Source organism: Centroberyx gerrardi, chromosome 9 (assembly GCF_048128805.1).
Source record: "Centroberyx gerrardi isolate f3 chromosome 9, fCenGer3.hap1.cur.20231027, whole genome shotgun sequence".
Classification (NCBI taxonomy): domain Eukaryota; kingdom Metazoa; phylum Chordata; class Actinopteri; order Beryciformes; family Berycidae; genus Centroberyx; species Centroberyx gerrardi.
This window is the reverse complement of record NC_136005.1, coordinates 14,031,877-14,047,284: the sequence shown is the minus strand read 5'-3', so window position 1 is coordinate 14,047,284 and position 15,408 is coordinate 14,031,877. Positions and strand designations below refer to the sequence as shown.

The window sequence follows — 15,408 nt, the reverse complement described above, 5'->3', positions numbered from 1 at the left end:
AGATTCTTTGGAATGTGCCGAGTCCAACCCATACATCACTTTCAATGTCCACCATATTGCATTGTCCGCCATTTTGAATTATTTAAGAAACACTTTTTTCGAAACTACTCCTAGGCCGTTCATCCAATTCACATGAAACTTGGTGTGGAGAATCTTGGGACCGTCCGCTTTCAAAATTGTATAAAGGTTATTGATAGGTCAAATGGTTTGGCTTGTATCGACCAATAAACTTTTAACGAAACACGCCATAACACTAAATTGGCCATAACTCATTAACCATTCATCTAATCAAGCCAAAATTTTAAACGTTGAGAAGTGTTGCATGAACACACCCACAAAAGCATTTTCAGCTCTACCACTAGTGGGCGCTACAAAAGCAAAAAGTTCATATCTCATAATTGACTGCATAGATTTTTATGAAAATTTTTACACATGTTCTAGGATGATGTCCAAGTCTATCCATGAAATTTGGTCATTATTGATGAAAGTGGGCGTGGCTTATTGCATAATAACCAAATCTTCATTGGTATTAAAGTCACAACTTCAAAAATTCATTAAAAATCAGCCGTATGTCCTAGAGAGCTGACATTTTCAGGACATGTCGGCTGAAGTGAGATAAATCTTTCGTACACCGGTACCTACCCCCGATTCTGAAGTCGCCCCCCTCTGTTTATAGCAAAAACTGACTGTGATCCCACAGTGTTGTCCTCCTAAACCATACATTACAGGAAAAAAAACATGATTTTTTAAATCGTCATACCTTAATTAGTACTTATAAGTATCTCTGAGCTTTTAACTCTATATCAGGGTCTTCCATCAAATGTCTGCTCTCACCCGTTCATAAATTAGGCTATACAAAAAACAAATTATTTTTTGTTCAAAGGAATTGATAACTCCTCCTTTGATTCCACTGTTAACTTTATTACACTACTTATTCTTATGTCTTAATATCAAAGAATTACATAAACTTACCTCAAAAAATGGCTTTACCTCCCAACATTGAAATGGGTTGTAGGCCTATACTATTCAAAGACTAGCAGGACTGTTTCCATGTAAGAAATGATCAGAAATTAAATTTGGCACACAAAATGTGCATGCTGGAGTGGCAGAGCAGAAGATAAAGTTATGAGAAGTGATTTTGTCAAGCAAGAAGACATTGGTTGGAGCTGCCATCCGCCGTTTGCAGTATAATCTGACAGTGTCCAGCTGCTCCAAGGCTGTGCTGTGGCGCCCTCTGCTGGTCGCATGAGGAACATGCAGGAGCGGCACTGTTGGCACTGTGTGTGTGTGGGTCAAACTGTTGCCACTCAAGAGAAAGTTGTCACGAATGGCATGACCATAATATAAGACATAAAGCACCATATGACTGGTTATTGAAAATCACTTTTGAGCAGCTCCTGTGTAAGTACGGCAACAAAATAGGCTGTATAAAAAATTCTGAGGAAAGTAGAACAACAGAATCGGGCTCCGGAGTTTTGCAACCACTATGGTGTCATGAACACTGAAACTCTAAAACCACTAAGCAGTGAAATTTGGTGCCACACCACAGTAACAGTCACTAACTTGAAGGCTTCTTGAGAATTCATAACGCCCAAATATTGTCTCACAACGTCCTCCAGGTCTGATGCTAGAGTCATGATTTTCCACTCTTCAGATTCAATCTGTACATTCTTTATTGCTACTTTACAGCTGATAACTACAATGAATAGCCTAGAGCAAAGACATTCAAGATGGATTCCCCCCCTTAGATTCCATTTATGTAGGAGAAATTAACGCTTTTTAATTGTTAAACAGGCTACAGTAAAGAGAAAACAAAAACACATGGCGGGCCGCTGATATGGGCAGAAAGTGCAGAAGTAAACCTCAGTAAACCCTCTAATTTATGATTGTTAGGCTAAATGAGTTTTAAAAAAAAAATAATAATGTCGATCAAACAGGCCAATTAAACATAGCGAGAGCTAATATATTTAGACCCTATATTTACAATAATTTCTCTTGTGTGGGCCTAATTTCTATCATTACTCATCATATTACCAAACTTTAAAATATAGTTCACTAACTTTGCATCATATTAATCAAAGTTGCATTATGTCGCTTCCAAGAGCTGTGCATTGGTTGTAATGCAGGCTGCATCTTATGAAGTCTTACGCCAATATAAGAGTAACAGCACGCACGACAGATAGATACAAAAATAGCTTTGATAACCATGGTGGTTCTGCATGAAAAAAGGCAGGCTTTTTTGTAATCGATTTTTAATACGTTTTGTATAGTGGTAAAGCATACAAAAATACAATGCACCATGTTGTACAGGCTACATTTTCAACCCTGTGGCGACCCCCACCCCACCCCACCCCACCCCACCCCAAAACCCGTCCCCAAAACCCACCCATCCATCACCCATCCAAACCCCCTCCCCTCATCCAACCACCCCATCCCAAAGATTTACGAGAGCAGAGATGAGCCAAGTGTAACAAGAAAATAAAATAAAAATAAAAACATCATGTAGTTTTTACAACAGGTGTCTGTTTTTTAATAAGACCGACCCCCAAGTTTGGATTGATCCTTAGCACCATGCATCCTACAGCACCGATAACTCCATATTGATTACATCAAGATAAGTGTTAATCCATTGAGTGAAAACAGGCTATTATTACTGGGGGAAAAGTTAAAATGCCTCTTCGGGTAAAATGTGAACCACATTATTTACTGGAGTTGAAAATGTCTTCAAAGCTGACCAGCCTCATATTTCCTAACCTTTGCAGGGAAATACCAAACATATGAAAGTGCATGAGATTGATATGACATGTCGCTCTTTAAAATACGAATAGGAATAGCCTACTCACAAATGTGTCATTATTTGAAAGGCAATGAATGGCACAAGCGCCAATCGGCTGCAACCAAGCAGTTGTATCGATATGCCTGATTTACCATGAAAACTTGAGCACAGAAGATCAGCACAGATAATAGCCTATAATACAGCGTTGTAAGCCTGTAGGAATTAACGTCTCAACGTTAATTTTTCCATCAAATAAAAGTCTTGGTCGACTTCAGAGAGGGAAATCACGCAGTGGGAAATACCAAATGAACAAGTCGGCAGTTTCGTTGGCTCAGTCGCCGCTGCTTTTCACCGCAGAAAAAACGGTTGAAATCCATTCAGTGTTTGTTCCAAATAATATATCTTCACATTCAAAATAGACTCCAATTTAATTCATGCCTAAAAGCAAAGCTTGAATACTCTAACCTAAATCCTGAAAAACGAAGACCTAGCACGACTATGGCATCTTCATTATAAATGTAATGAACAATTCTATTCATTTAATTTGGTAATATCATTAAAAAAAAACCCACTGGAATACATTATTTTTTAAAAAGTGTTCCGTGCATGCACTGGCACGTGCATAATAGCCTATCTTGCAATCCTTGCATTCTTTCATGGCAATAAATTGTATAATTGTAAATTGTAAAAATGTATAATCTACTGCTGGTTTATAGAATCAATAAAATGCTATGGAACACGTAGGAGTTGTGGCTCTGCACTTTTATATTTAAGACAATTTTAAGAATACCACTTTATGCAAAAATGTATATGTATAAAACTATATTTCATATGAATATTTTCAAAGTATTTTCTAATAACAGACATTTCAATAACTTTCACAAAATAATCTCTCATATAATATCCCTCATATTTTTCATCATGACCAAAGAACATGGAAGATTCACACATTACAACTCTTTACCTAAAAATGACTGTTTTTCAGCGTTGCAGTATTCTAATAATTATCAAATTGCGTAGATGTAAATAGCCTTGATATTTTTGTAATCAGTTCTCTAAAATATGAAAAAATCGAATCCAATAATTGTGTATTTTTGCAGGACGGCAACACAGCATGCCATCAATTACACAATGACCTTTGCTTTATTTTCTGTTGGTAATTCACCCTCTCACCCAGTCTTTTCAAACTGCCAGTTAGCGTCTGTTAGGACTGAGGTGCATCCTGAGCTGAGCGAGCTCTGCCGGCACGCTGCTGAACCTTCCCCTGAAGCCTCTGTGACTGTCCGTCTCCACGCCGAGACCCTGGCCCTCTCTGTCATGTATGTAGAGAGGCAGGCTGGGGTAGAGGGCCGGTGGGGCCAAATAAGGAGACCGCCAAGGCAGCAGAAGATTGTTACACACTGCCGAGTGACTCAGATGGGGCGTCAGCCAACTTTGAGGTGGGTGTGAGGTGGCAGAGAGGGTGGAGGCGGGGTGCAGTGAGTCAGGTGTAGGTAGAAATGCTCGGGTGGAGGCGGGGTGCAGTGAGTCAGGTGTAGGTAGAAATGCTCGGGTGGAGGAGGCAGAATGGGAGGACGCACCGGTGGCGTTCGGGATGTCGTTGCTGGAGGAGACCTGCCGGTGAGCGTCTGCCTCCGCCTCGGCTGATCTTCCGCTCTCTGAGGCTGCCCGGGGGGAGAGGAGAGAGGGGGAGGAGCCCTGCTGGGAGCCATAATGCCCCGAGAGAGAGCCACCCTGAGGACTCTGTGGATCGAAACCCCCGCTGACTCCTCTAGCTGAGGCAAAAGAGGAGAACCTGGAGCCTAAAAGGTGGTTCATCGTTTCTTGTTGCCTCACTCCCAGGACAGAGGCCGGGTTGCTCCTGCTGCTGCCCCAGAGTCCCCCCTGCAAGAAGGTAGGGGTGGGGTGCGGGAGGGGAGCTGGTCTCTGTGACAAGGACAGGGGAGAGGCTACAGAAGAAGCGGAGGTTGTAGAAATAGTGGCAGCTTTGCCGGTGTCTCTCCCCAGGCCCACGTGATACTGCAGGCTGAGCACCTCGGCCCTCAGCTGTGCGTTTTCTTCACTCAGAGCCAGCAGCTGGCCTTCCAGCATCAGGTCGTTCAGCCTCCTCTTCTCCCTGGAACGCTTGGCCGCCTCGTTGTTCTTGCGACGCTTATCCCAGTAGACGGCATCTTTCTTGTTGACGGGGGTCATCTCCCTCTTGCACCGTGTGCTGGGGGGTATGTGGCTGCGGCAGGCCCGTAAACGGAGGAGACGCTGAGCCAACAGGGAGGACCGAGCCATGGGGAAGAGGAGTCCAGGATCTGGAACGGTCTCCTCGTCACCGTTGCTCTCCACTGAGGAGGAGGAGGAGGGCTGGCACAGAGCGGCCGCCTCATGATCGTCATGGCTCCCCGGGCTGGACATGCCACTGGATACAGACTGGAGTGGGGGGCAAGGGTGCAAGCTCAAAAGGAGTTTTTTGGTTTCATGCAAACAGAGAAATAAAATTCAATGGAGCATGAGCTTTAATTGGGATTTTTGTTGTAATTTGTACCAAAAGTGACACATCATAGGCAACTGTAATAAAAATAAGAGTTGCTTTCAGTGTATAGACTAAAGACCCCCTCCCATGCCCACACTTTTTCATGTTTTTTTTTTTTTTTTTAGAAATATAGATCCCTTCAAGCAATATTTCACAATACTTGATATACACACGTCTGTACAATTTGAGTTCTGAAACAGAACATTAACAATAAAATGTCATGCATCTAATGCATACAATCAGTGGCAATACACCCTGGATAATATTTTTCCTGTGTGTGTGTGTATTAAAGTATTTTTCAAAAAATCATATTGTCTGTTGATCATTTTTAATCACTAAAGGAGGGGGGAAAGCTTGAACTTGGGACTGCTACCACTTACTTATGACTTTCTGAACACAAGGTATGCTTAAAAAAAAGTTCCACCATAGTGTACTTTAGGATAGCTTTAGCATATAAAAAAATCGTTCTTTTGGATCCATAAAGAGCAAAAAGAGAGTTCTGTTGCACCAAAAAGTGGCTTTTCTCTTTCAAGTTAATATCTCCACTTGAGATTTATTTAACGACATGAGTGAAATCAATTGCCTTAGTTTTTTCTTTAATCATTAGCCTTAATTTTTATTTTTGCCTCAACCCTCCCCCAAAAGACAAAGTCAAAGGAGCAAAACTGACATTTAAACAGTACTGCAATCTGTGAAGTTAGTGCATACATTTAAATTGACCTGAATGAAAGTAATGAGATGATTTGTAAGTCAATATCACGTTTGAGAGAGTTTGTTGGAATTGTGCAACACAAACAGCAAATACAACGTACAACACACCATTTGAATAATTTCTTTCGTATCTTTCTTGAGTTTGTGTGTGTTTGATAGACCTACCTACCTGTTAGTCTCAGACCACGCTGTGCCTACCTGTCTGTCTCGATGAGCGGTGCTGAAGAGAGTAGAGCTCGGGGCGGCGCATCTTGCTCTCAAGCACAGATGTATTTGCTTCACAGCCAATGGCGTTGTGCGCCCTTATTTTCTGCTCGATCGTGTGGAAACTGATCCGACAACTTCACTTGGGAAGCGGAAGTCCAATGCAAGAATGTGGTCACGAGCAAACCAACAGGTGATACTGAAATGAGTCGTTTTGGATCAACTGTCCTACTTACTCGGCTTGTTAGTTTTTACTGCACGTCGACCGTGCTAAGGTCTGGCGTGCATATATGCATAGTCCTATCTAATAATAATTATAATAAACTTACTAAATGACTATGCCATTTATCCAGAAGCAGAGTTTGTAAAGTGCAGCTGGAAGGCATAAAACAAGAATAGTAAAACCATAAAATAAGAGAAAAATAAAAAATAACATGAGTTTAAAAAAGTGGGCAAAATCAAAACAATCACATAAAATCAAGTCACTATAAATGTGTTTGAAAAGTGATTTGATATGAATTAGCTAACCTAATTCCTCCATTAAATTATGGATGACATCCTCCAAGATGGTGCTCTGGACAGCTGCCACAGCCTGTTGCTCCTACCCATTTTCAGTGTAAGAGGACCCCCCCCACACACACACACACACACACTCCATGGATGACCTTCAACTGACCAATGACCTCAGTTGTAGATGTACCTTCAGTTGTAGATGTGAAAGGTTGAAGGATAACTGGCCCCCGCCCAGCCCCGTCTGCACCCCAACCCCACCACCCAGTCACCCCCATCTCCCCTGCCTCAACCCCGCCTTCCCTCTTCCCTCCCGTCCAACACCGCCGTCAATCAGCCCCACGATCCCCCCAGCCCTCCCCATTGATGACATCACTCGACTAGTCAAGAGACAGGAAACCAGGAAAGCCCCTGACCCAGACTTTGTCTCTCCTTCCTCCCTGAAGCACTGTACTGATCAACAGGCACCGCTTTCCACAGAGATTTTCAACCAGTCACTGAACCTCTGGACTGTTCCCACCTGCTTCAAAAACTCCATCATTGTTCCAGTCCCCAGACAGCCAAGAATCACAGGCCTAAATGACTGCAGACCTGTCGCTCTGGCCTCTGTGGTCATGAAGACCTTTGAAAGAAGAACATCACAGACACCCTGCTGGACCCCCTGCAGTTTGTCTACAGGTCAGTGGACGATGTGGTCAACATGAGTCTTCACTTCATCCTTCAACACCTTGACAGCCTGGGAACCTATGTGAGGATTCTGTTTGTGAACTTCAACTCTGCATTTAAGAGCTTCTACAGGCTGAGCCTTTTCCAGCTGAGCATGTCTGACTTCATCTGCCGCTGGATCACCGACTTCCTGACAGACAGGAAACAGCATGTGAGGCTGAGTCTCGGCACTGGCGCATCACCTTTCTCCTCTACTCTACTGTCTCTACACTGGGGCTGGGCAATCATGTGCCATGGAGGGCCGAGAATCTGCAGGTTTTCATTACAACCAGACTTCAGCTGGGGATTTCACTGATTACTTCCTCCTCTCTGGTTGAAGGTGTGTTAAACGGTGAAATCACCTGGTGTAGCCTTTAGTTGGAATGAAAACCTGCAGACTCTTGGCCCTCCATGACAAGTGATTGCTCAGCCCTGCTCTACACCAACGACTGCACCTCTAAGGTTCCCTCTGTAAAACTCCCCAAGTTTACAGATGACACCGATCAGACTCATATGCGACTGTGATGAGTCAGTATACAGACAAGGGGTGGAGCAGCTGGTGTCCTGGTGCAGCCACAACAACCTGGAGACGGTGGAGATGATTGTGGACTTCAGGGAAGACCTTCTCCGCAGCTCTATTCTGCCTTAACATCAATGGATGAAGAGTAATCACTATGGAGTCATTCTCCCAGGATGCAGACAACGATGGTCCAATATAGTTGTATCATGTCACTTTGTAGTTATATATTTATGCCTGACTTCAATAGCTTTGCATTAGTGCAGTTAGTTGTTATAATATATATATATATATATATATATATATATATATATATATATATATATATATATATATATATATATATATATATAAACTACTTGTATTACTTCTACTTCTACTTCTACTTTGTACTGTAATTCTATTTATTATTTATTTATATACTACCCCAAAAAGAGGTAGCATATACAGTATAACCCATTTTCTACATTTTTCTCTTTTATTATACTACTACTATTTTCTACTGTTTCATATTTAGTGTAACCTACGGGAGTCAAATTTCTTGTATGTGCAAACTGATTCTGATTCTGGAATCAGTGGAAGACAAAATAGCTTGATTTTTAATGTTTCAAGTCATTTTTTACTTTCATGCATATATTTATCCCTGCAGGGTATTTTGCTTTTACCATGGACTCAGACCCATCGAACATATTGTTTGGATAGAAATGGACTTTTGTGAACTTAACATGCAGGCCTTAGCCGTGCAGCTTGTGATGAAGCATCATTGTCGTGGTGTGTGTGGTGAGTGTGGGGGCTGTCCAGGTCAGGACGGGGATTGTCCTGTTGGGGTTGGGTGCTCTGTGTTTACAGAAAACTCCAGGGTTGTCTTTTCTGACTCACCTACACCACAGCCTGCCACATTCCAACAGTCAGATTACGACTCGGAGTGAATAATAAACCCCAGATCTCCAAAGAACTGATAAAACTTCAACCTCAGATTTCTGAATCATGACAAACACACACACACGCGTGCACACACACACACATACACACACACACACACACACACACACACACACACACACACACAAGAAGTGCACAGCAATTACAGGAAGGTGTATTCTTTGATGTTATGCTATCTAGTATAAACGGTCCAATAATTAATACCACTTCGGGTAAATGCATGAATGAATGAATGAATGTTACATTTTGTAGATAAATTCTACAAGTTATACAGGTTTGATTGACAGTGTTGCTCAGTGAAACTGCTCCATTTCACTTAGGATGAGTCATTTCCATTGTTGAAGTAAACATGCTCAGTAGACACTGTGGTGCATAATGGTGGGCCTACATAATTGTTACCACTGTCAGTTTGATATTGTGTGGCAACACCACATCCTGGCTGCATGTTGCTGAGATGATTGCTCTTTGCATATAAAAGTAAATTTTACAGTATGTCCTGTTGGTATTACAAGGATATGCTGTGCCATTAAGTAGATTCTTTTGTCCGAGAAACTTATCACAATCATCTTGATTATTACATATGGCATCCATGGGAATCAAACGGCTGATATATTTGACCAGTTTTGTTTATACTCCCAATATTTCCTTCATGTGGATAATCGAGACAAACACCTTGTCGGTCGTAACGTTGCCTCTCATCCAACTTAACACACTGTATATTTGACGCATATACAGACACACTGGGCCTTCCTCACCCTCCTTTGTCATTTCAGGTTTCTCATCATGCTGGGAACTAGTTCACAGTTCATAGAGCTTTGTCTATGTAATGGTGCTTTACAAAGTGGAAGTAACAAATTATATTTACTAACGTCACTGTAATTGGGTAGCTTTTTTGTGTACTTGTACTTTTTTCAGTGTTTTGTAAAATCAGTAATTTTACTTTTACTCAAAGTATTGCGCTTTGCTACATTTTAAATCACATCCATTACAGAGAACACATTTTGTCAGCTCTCCATAAGCAATAGAAACTGGACCAACATAAATTGGCGGAGCCATTCGCGGTGAACAGTCAGTCAGCACAGAAGAGAAGAGTAATCGTTACTATCTGTCCACTTTTTTTTGTGATTTCTAATTTTTACATTTAAAAGAATCTAGTTTGAACTCTGTACTCTCGTCCTTTTAGAATTGCAAGGAACACACATGCAACAACATTCTCTTTTCTAAACAGTAACTCAGTAACTTTGAGTACACTTTTAAATGGGCTACTTTGGGCTACTTAACTAGATTTTTACACCAGTACTTTTACTTCTACTTCAGTAAAATATCAGCAAAGTAATAGTACTTCTACTTGAGTATTGAGTGTTTTATAAGCCAACATGGGATGAACCACTTATGTAGCATAATACAAAATGAAGACAATTTTTCAGTCATCAATTAATATATAAAACCTATTCGATTTTTGGCACCCTATTAACTACAGCTCCCTCATTCCCATGATTGAAATGTAATGCAAACAATATATTATAAATTCTGTGAAGTTATACAGAAACTGCTACATATAATAACATGAGAAAGTAGAAGACTAGCCGCTGTTTTCCTCTAGCAATGGGCTAGTTTTCTCATGTTAATGATAGGCTTATGTATTGCCAGAGAACCATCTGTGTGAAATGTTATTACTGTATACTGTGGGGAAATGTAGCTGTCACAAAGATAAAACATTACCTGAATGCCCCATGGTTCTGCTGTCCACAGGACCCCAGACTCTCACCTATACCCTCTTAACCGCAGGTTTGCCTTTACCAACACACTGCTGCGCTGCACCCACACAGTTCACAAAACAAATTGATACCTTAGGTGACTCATAGTTGGGTGTTCTGTCAACAGCTTGTTCCTGTAAACTTTGATGATGTTATGTCAGACCACCCCCCCTTTTTACACACACACGCACATGCACACACACACACACACACACACACACACACACACACACACACACATGCCCCAACCCTAACCCCACATGATCTAGTTTTTAATAGGTGAGTCACTGCCCTATGTTTTTTAAAAGAAAGTCTGCTTAAATGGAAATACTGCTGCTCAGCTTTTAGCTTTGACTTCGCCTACTTCACATGTGTGTTTCTATGTCATTGAACCCTGGTTCTTTAGCAGGTCATTTGGTTGATGTTGGGGTTGAAGTCTGCAGGCCTGATTCCTGCTCCTTAACTCACAGCTGAGCTGTTAACCACTTTTCACAGGAAGTTGAGCCTCAGCGAGCACGGAGAGTATCACCTCCTTTCAGTCAGCTGCAGTGTGACTCTTGTACTGTGTCATATCAAGAGCTACAGTAGTAATGAAGCTCCCTGGGAAATTAAGCAGTGAGCAGCCTCCTCACACGGCGCAGGCCTCTCTCACACTTTTGTACACAGGGACGGTCTGAGGGTGGAAGGTGGTCACTGCACTGCAGATCCTGTGAGATATAAGATGAGAAGTGACACGCTCACCTTAAGCATGCGCTGCAAATTAGGCTTGTGTTTGATTGTGTAGCGAATGGGCTTGTAGCTTTCTGAAGGCAGAAAGAGGACTGAATTTTAGTGCTGTTTCTCTACTATAGTGAGATTTTACTGAAGAAATGTTTAAGAAATTATTAAGGTGAAAGTAAAAAAAAAAGCTCACTGAAAGATACGGATACACTTTATGATTTTCTAATGCAAATCACCAAGGTTTTGCGTGTAACCCCGAGTAACCCCCAGAAAGAAAGAAAGAAAGAAAGAAAGAAAGAAAGAAAGAAAGAAAGGATTTGTCTATTTTGGTATGGTTCTTGCCAGTTGTGTTTTTTATTATTTATTAGTCATAAAAAATATTTTTCACTGATTTGATTAATTAAGATAGTCTGGCGTGACTGTTTTACTGAAAAAGACAAATCTTACTGTATTCATTATTCATTTGTGTTATGACAATACATATCACACTTAAGTGAAAGAGTTAAAAACAATCAAAAACACTATGATATTCAAAATTTCTTTTCAAGCACAGTACCTAGTGTATTTGTGACTATTTTTTCCCACCCTGCAGATTTTACACTATTCTTTGCTTTCTTTGCAAGTAACCAATTGGGATGCAATTAATGAATGGTAGAATTTCTTTTCCCAAAAGAAGACAAAAAAAGAAATAAAAACATCATCTACTACTACTTGCTTAAAAAGCATTCTTGGCTTCGTTTGCTATTTTTGGTGCTCACAAGATTAATAGGCTACTTAATACATCTTTGATTCATACATCTTTGAAAACTGACTTTTAATCTATTTACAGGATAGTTCTCTTTCTTTGATGTCATTCTTTTTCGTTTTTTTTTTTTGAGAGAATGAATGCTAGATAACGACATAAACTTCCTCAATGTGTCACTGTACATTTCTGTCACGTAGCATCTTGGATTTTGGGGAAGGTATTGCGGTTTTTAAAGCGTGTCTCATTCAGTCTAGCAGCTTGTTCATATTTCCATTTTGTAGATCTAATCATGAGGAAGTTAAACTTGTCATGTCCACCTTGGTGTCTTGCATGGGCCGCTCATGCTATGTAAAGTAGCCTATGTGATTCTTAGCTAATGTGAAATGCAAATATATTATTGAAATGATCCGAAACTGACTTCGGTGACAATCAGCTGGTTCCAAGAATTATTTCAAAATGAGTAGAAAAGAAAAATATGAGAAATAAAACTCTCACATAAGTCCACAGGCAGTCCACAGGTTCTCTTTCTCAACTGGCCCAAAGGAGTCATGAGTCATGTGAAGTTATGTGAAGCTGCTCAAAGTATGACTACAACACTGTGGTTTGCTTTATCCACCCCTCTAGCTGGTGACAAATGTGTAGTATCTGTACAAATATTATGTGTACTTTCTTGTTTAGATAATCACATATTTGCATTGTTGCAGCACAATGTGCACAGCCCAAGGCCTTAACCTAACGTATATGTAATTGATTTCATGTGCAGCATTTCAGCTACAAGCATCTGAAAAATGTTCATACTGTATTTAATTAGGAATTTTAAGATACTCCCATGATGTTGTCATTCCCACCTGCCACAGCATTTTCAGGATTTAGACAAAGTGAAAAGATTTTAAACTATTTAATAATTTATAGGTTGTCAATCCTGTACAAAGCATTGATTAAGACACTGGACATGCTACAGGTATGCAACGTCCAGATGTTATTGAACATGTATTTTCTCTATTTTCACAATGTAATATTTGAACTAGATTTGTTCTCTCTTAGATTTTTGATGTATTTTGCCCAACTCTTCACATGTGCAGGTGAGAAAAACACACAGGCTCAAACGGACCATTTGTCTGTGTGTTGATGGTTGTGAGGTTTGGCAGCAGTGATGGGCAACGGTTAAACTGTGGTGGAAAAGCCTGGCCTATTAGCTCTCATTGTTTTTGGAGGCCTGAGAGCACCCATGCCACAACACTTCACCCTAACCACTCTGCTGCACAGCCCAGCTGTAAAAATAGATAGGAAAGATTGCCCCAGATATGCACACACACTCACATACACACACACACACACACACACACACACACGCACATAGACTTAGATACACACACATTCAGGTGTTGACATGGGGCCTTTGTGGGGACGACCTCACTTACATTGGGAAGAGAAGAGATACAAAACCACAAATAGTGAACATTTAACTGACATTGAGTGAACATGTAAATTCAGTGAACTGCCTTTTGTAAGCGGTTACCATTGTTGGAAAAACTCACAGTTTTTGACCTTTGTCTGATAGATTGATTAGATTGCAGTGGGTGCTTATCTCCACCAGGTGGCATTAGATTCATGAAGAAGACACAAGGGTGATCTGGAGCCTTTAAATAAATAATGCATGCCTAGCCTTTTATTTAAAAAATAAATGATTGTTTGAATAGAATTAACCATATGGAAATTACTAAGAGCTCAAACTCCACACTAGTTTACCCAATACATAAAGTGCTGTTTATTTTAACTAAGTGATTGAATAAGACCTTTTGAATATTGAAACAGCTGTTCTTTTTTGAAAGCTGATAGCTGAAGCACTGTTGTCATTTTTCACCTCTGTTCACTATTTCATTTTAATCTCAGGATACAATTGATGACATTTAAACTTGTGGCCAAGCTGCACTGTATTCTTGGTTAGTTTTTTGACATACAAAAGAAACTGTGAATAGATCCACGGACTCTCACATGTAGGCTAGTTTGTGTTTTGTGGTTTTGGAGACACTCAGATAATTAGGGCAGGGATCTGGGGCACTATTAGGCTACATATACAAAATACATACAAAAGCAACCACTGATGTGACATAATTCAATAACTGCAGCAACTTACGGTAGCAGTTGTATGAAGTCTTATTGATTGTATACTGTATGATTTTACACTATGGTTTTATTATGTTGTTTTGATTTCTAGGGAATACATAAAAGATAATGTCAAGAATTTTAAAGCTATTTATTTTTTGAATTTTAAAGCTAATTAAACAGTATAGCAAATAGTTACTCAAAACTAATTAGCTGGTTAGTGGTATTTACAATGTGTCATAAGGACTCACTGTAATAATAGTTCCCTATGGAGTGCTGATCTTCCTGTCTAGGGATGAATCTGTTCTGCAGGTGTAAACTCCCCTACAGTCCTCCTGCTGCTCTGACTCTACTAGTAGGCCTACTTATTGCTGTCAGTAGCTGCCTGCAGTACAGACACAGAGTTACTGTAGTTAGAGATGAGAATAGATGGCACAGAGGATGAAGAAATTAGAACTGGAGCGCGGAGAGAGGTGAATTAAGGGAAAGAGAGAAAGAAAGCTGCGACAAGAAAGGGAAGTAAAAAGACTACTGTCTGCAGATTGAACGTGGAACAAAAACAAGTTCGTAAATGAGAAGTGGAACTGGGAGTCTGGCCATGCATGATCAGTTCAAACACAAAGACACACTGTTTGACTGCCTTCACATTACCATGCTAGCACAAAGACTTACTGGGGCTGTGCGAGGTTATTCAGGTCAGATAAAAAGTTCATTGAGTTTCTTAGTCTCTCTGGATTCTTGCGGTAGTTTAAGAAGAAGCAATCACCTTGAAATTGATTTCTTTTTTTACTGACAAAGATTAAAACATGTCTGTTTTTTTATTTTTTTGCAGAATGGAAACAATTACTTAGCTGTTACTCCCTTGATTCAGTTGGTCATTTGAATAGGGTAGAGACATGTTTTTTGAATAGAGAGTAGAGATATGTTTTGCTAAGGTGTATACTCTGACGGTCTTAGGTCACTCCCCCCGCCTTCCTTTCCAACTCTCTCAGGTAAGGTACATGGGGAGTATGTTGACACTGGAGCTTCCACCGGGGAGAGAGGAGGGTGGGGCCAGGAAGAGCTGGCACAAGGAAGAGGAAAGAGAAAGGAGGGAGATGAATGAAACGCCAGTAACCAGGTGCATGTTATGTAAACCAACTGGAGAATGGTTAGGAAAACATAACCATGTTAATGTGTAGCTGCGGTTGG

General features: G+C 40.6%; 1 protein-coding gene across 1 annotated transcript in view; it reads right to left on the bottom strand.

The window, feature by feature from the left end:
* Positions 1-15,408, bottom strand: part of LOC139929162 (uncharacterized) — a 383,413-nt gene that overhangs the window by 8,437 nt on the left and 359,568 nt on the right. The gene's annotated exons all lie outside the window — the stretch shown is intronic.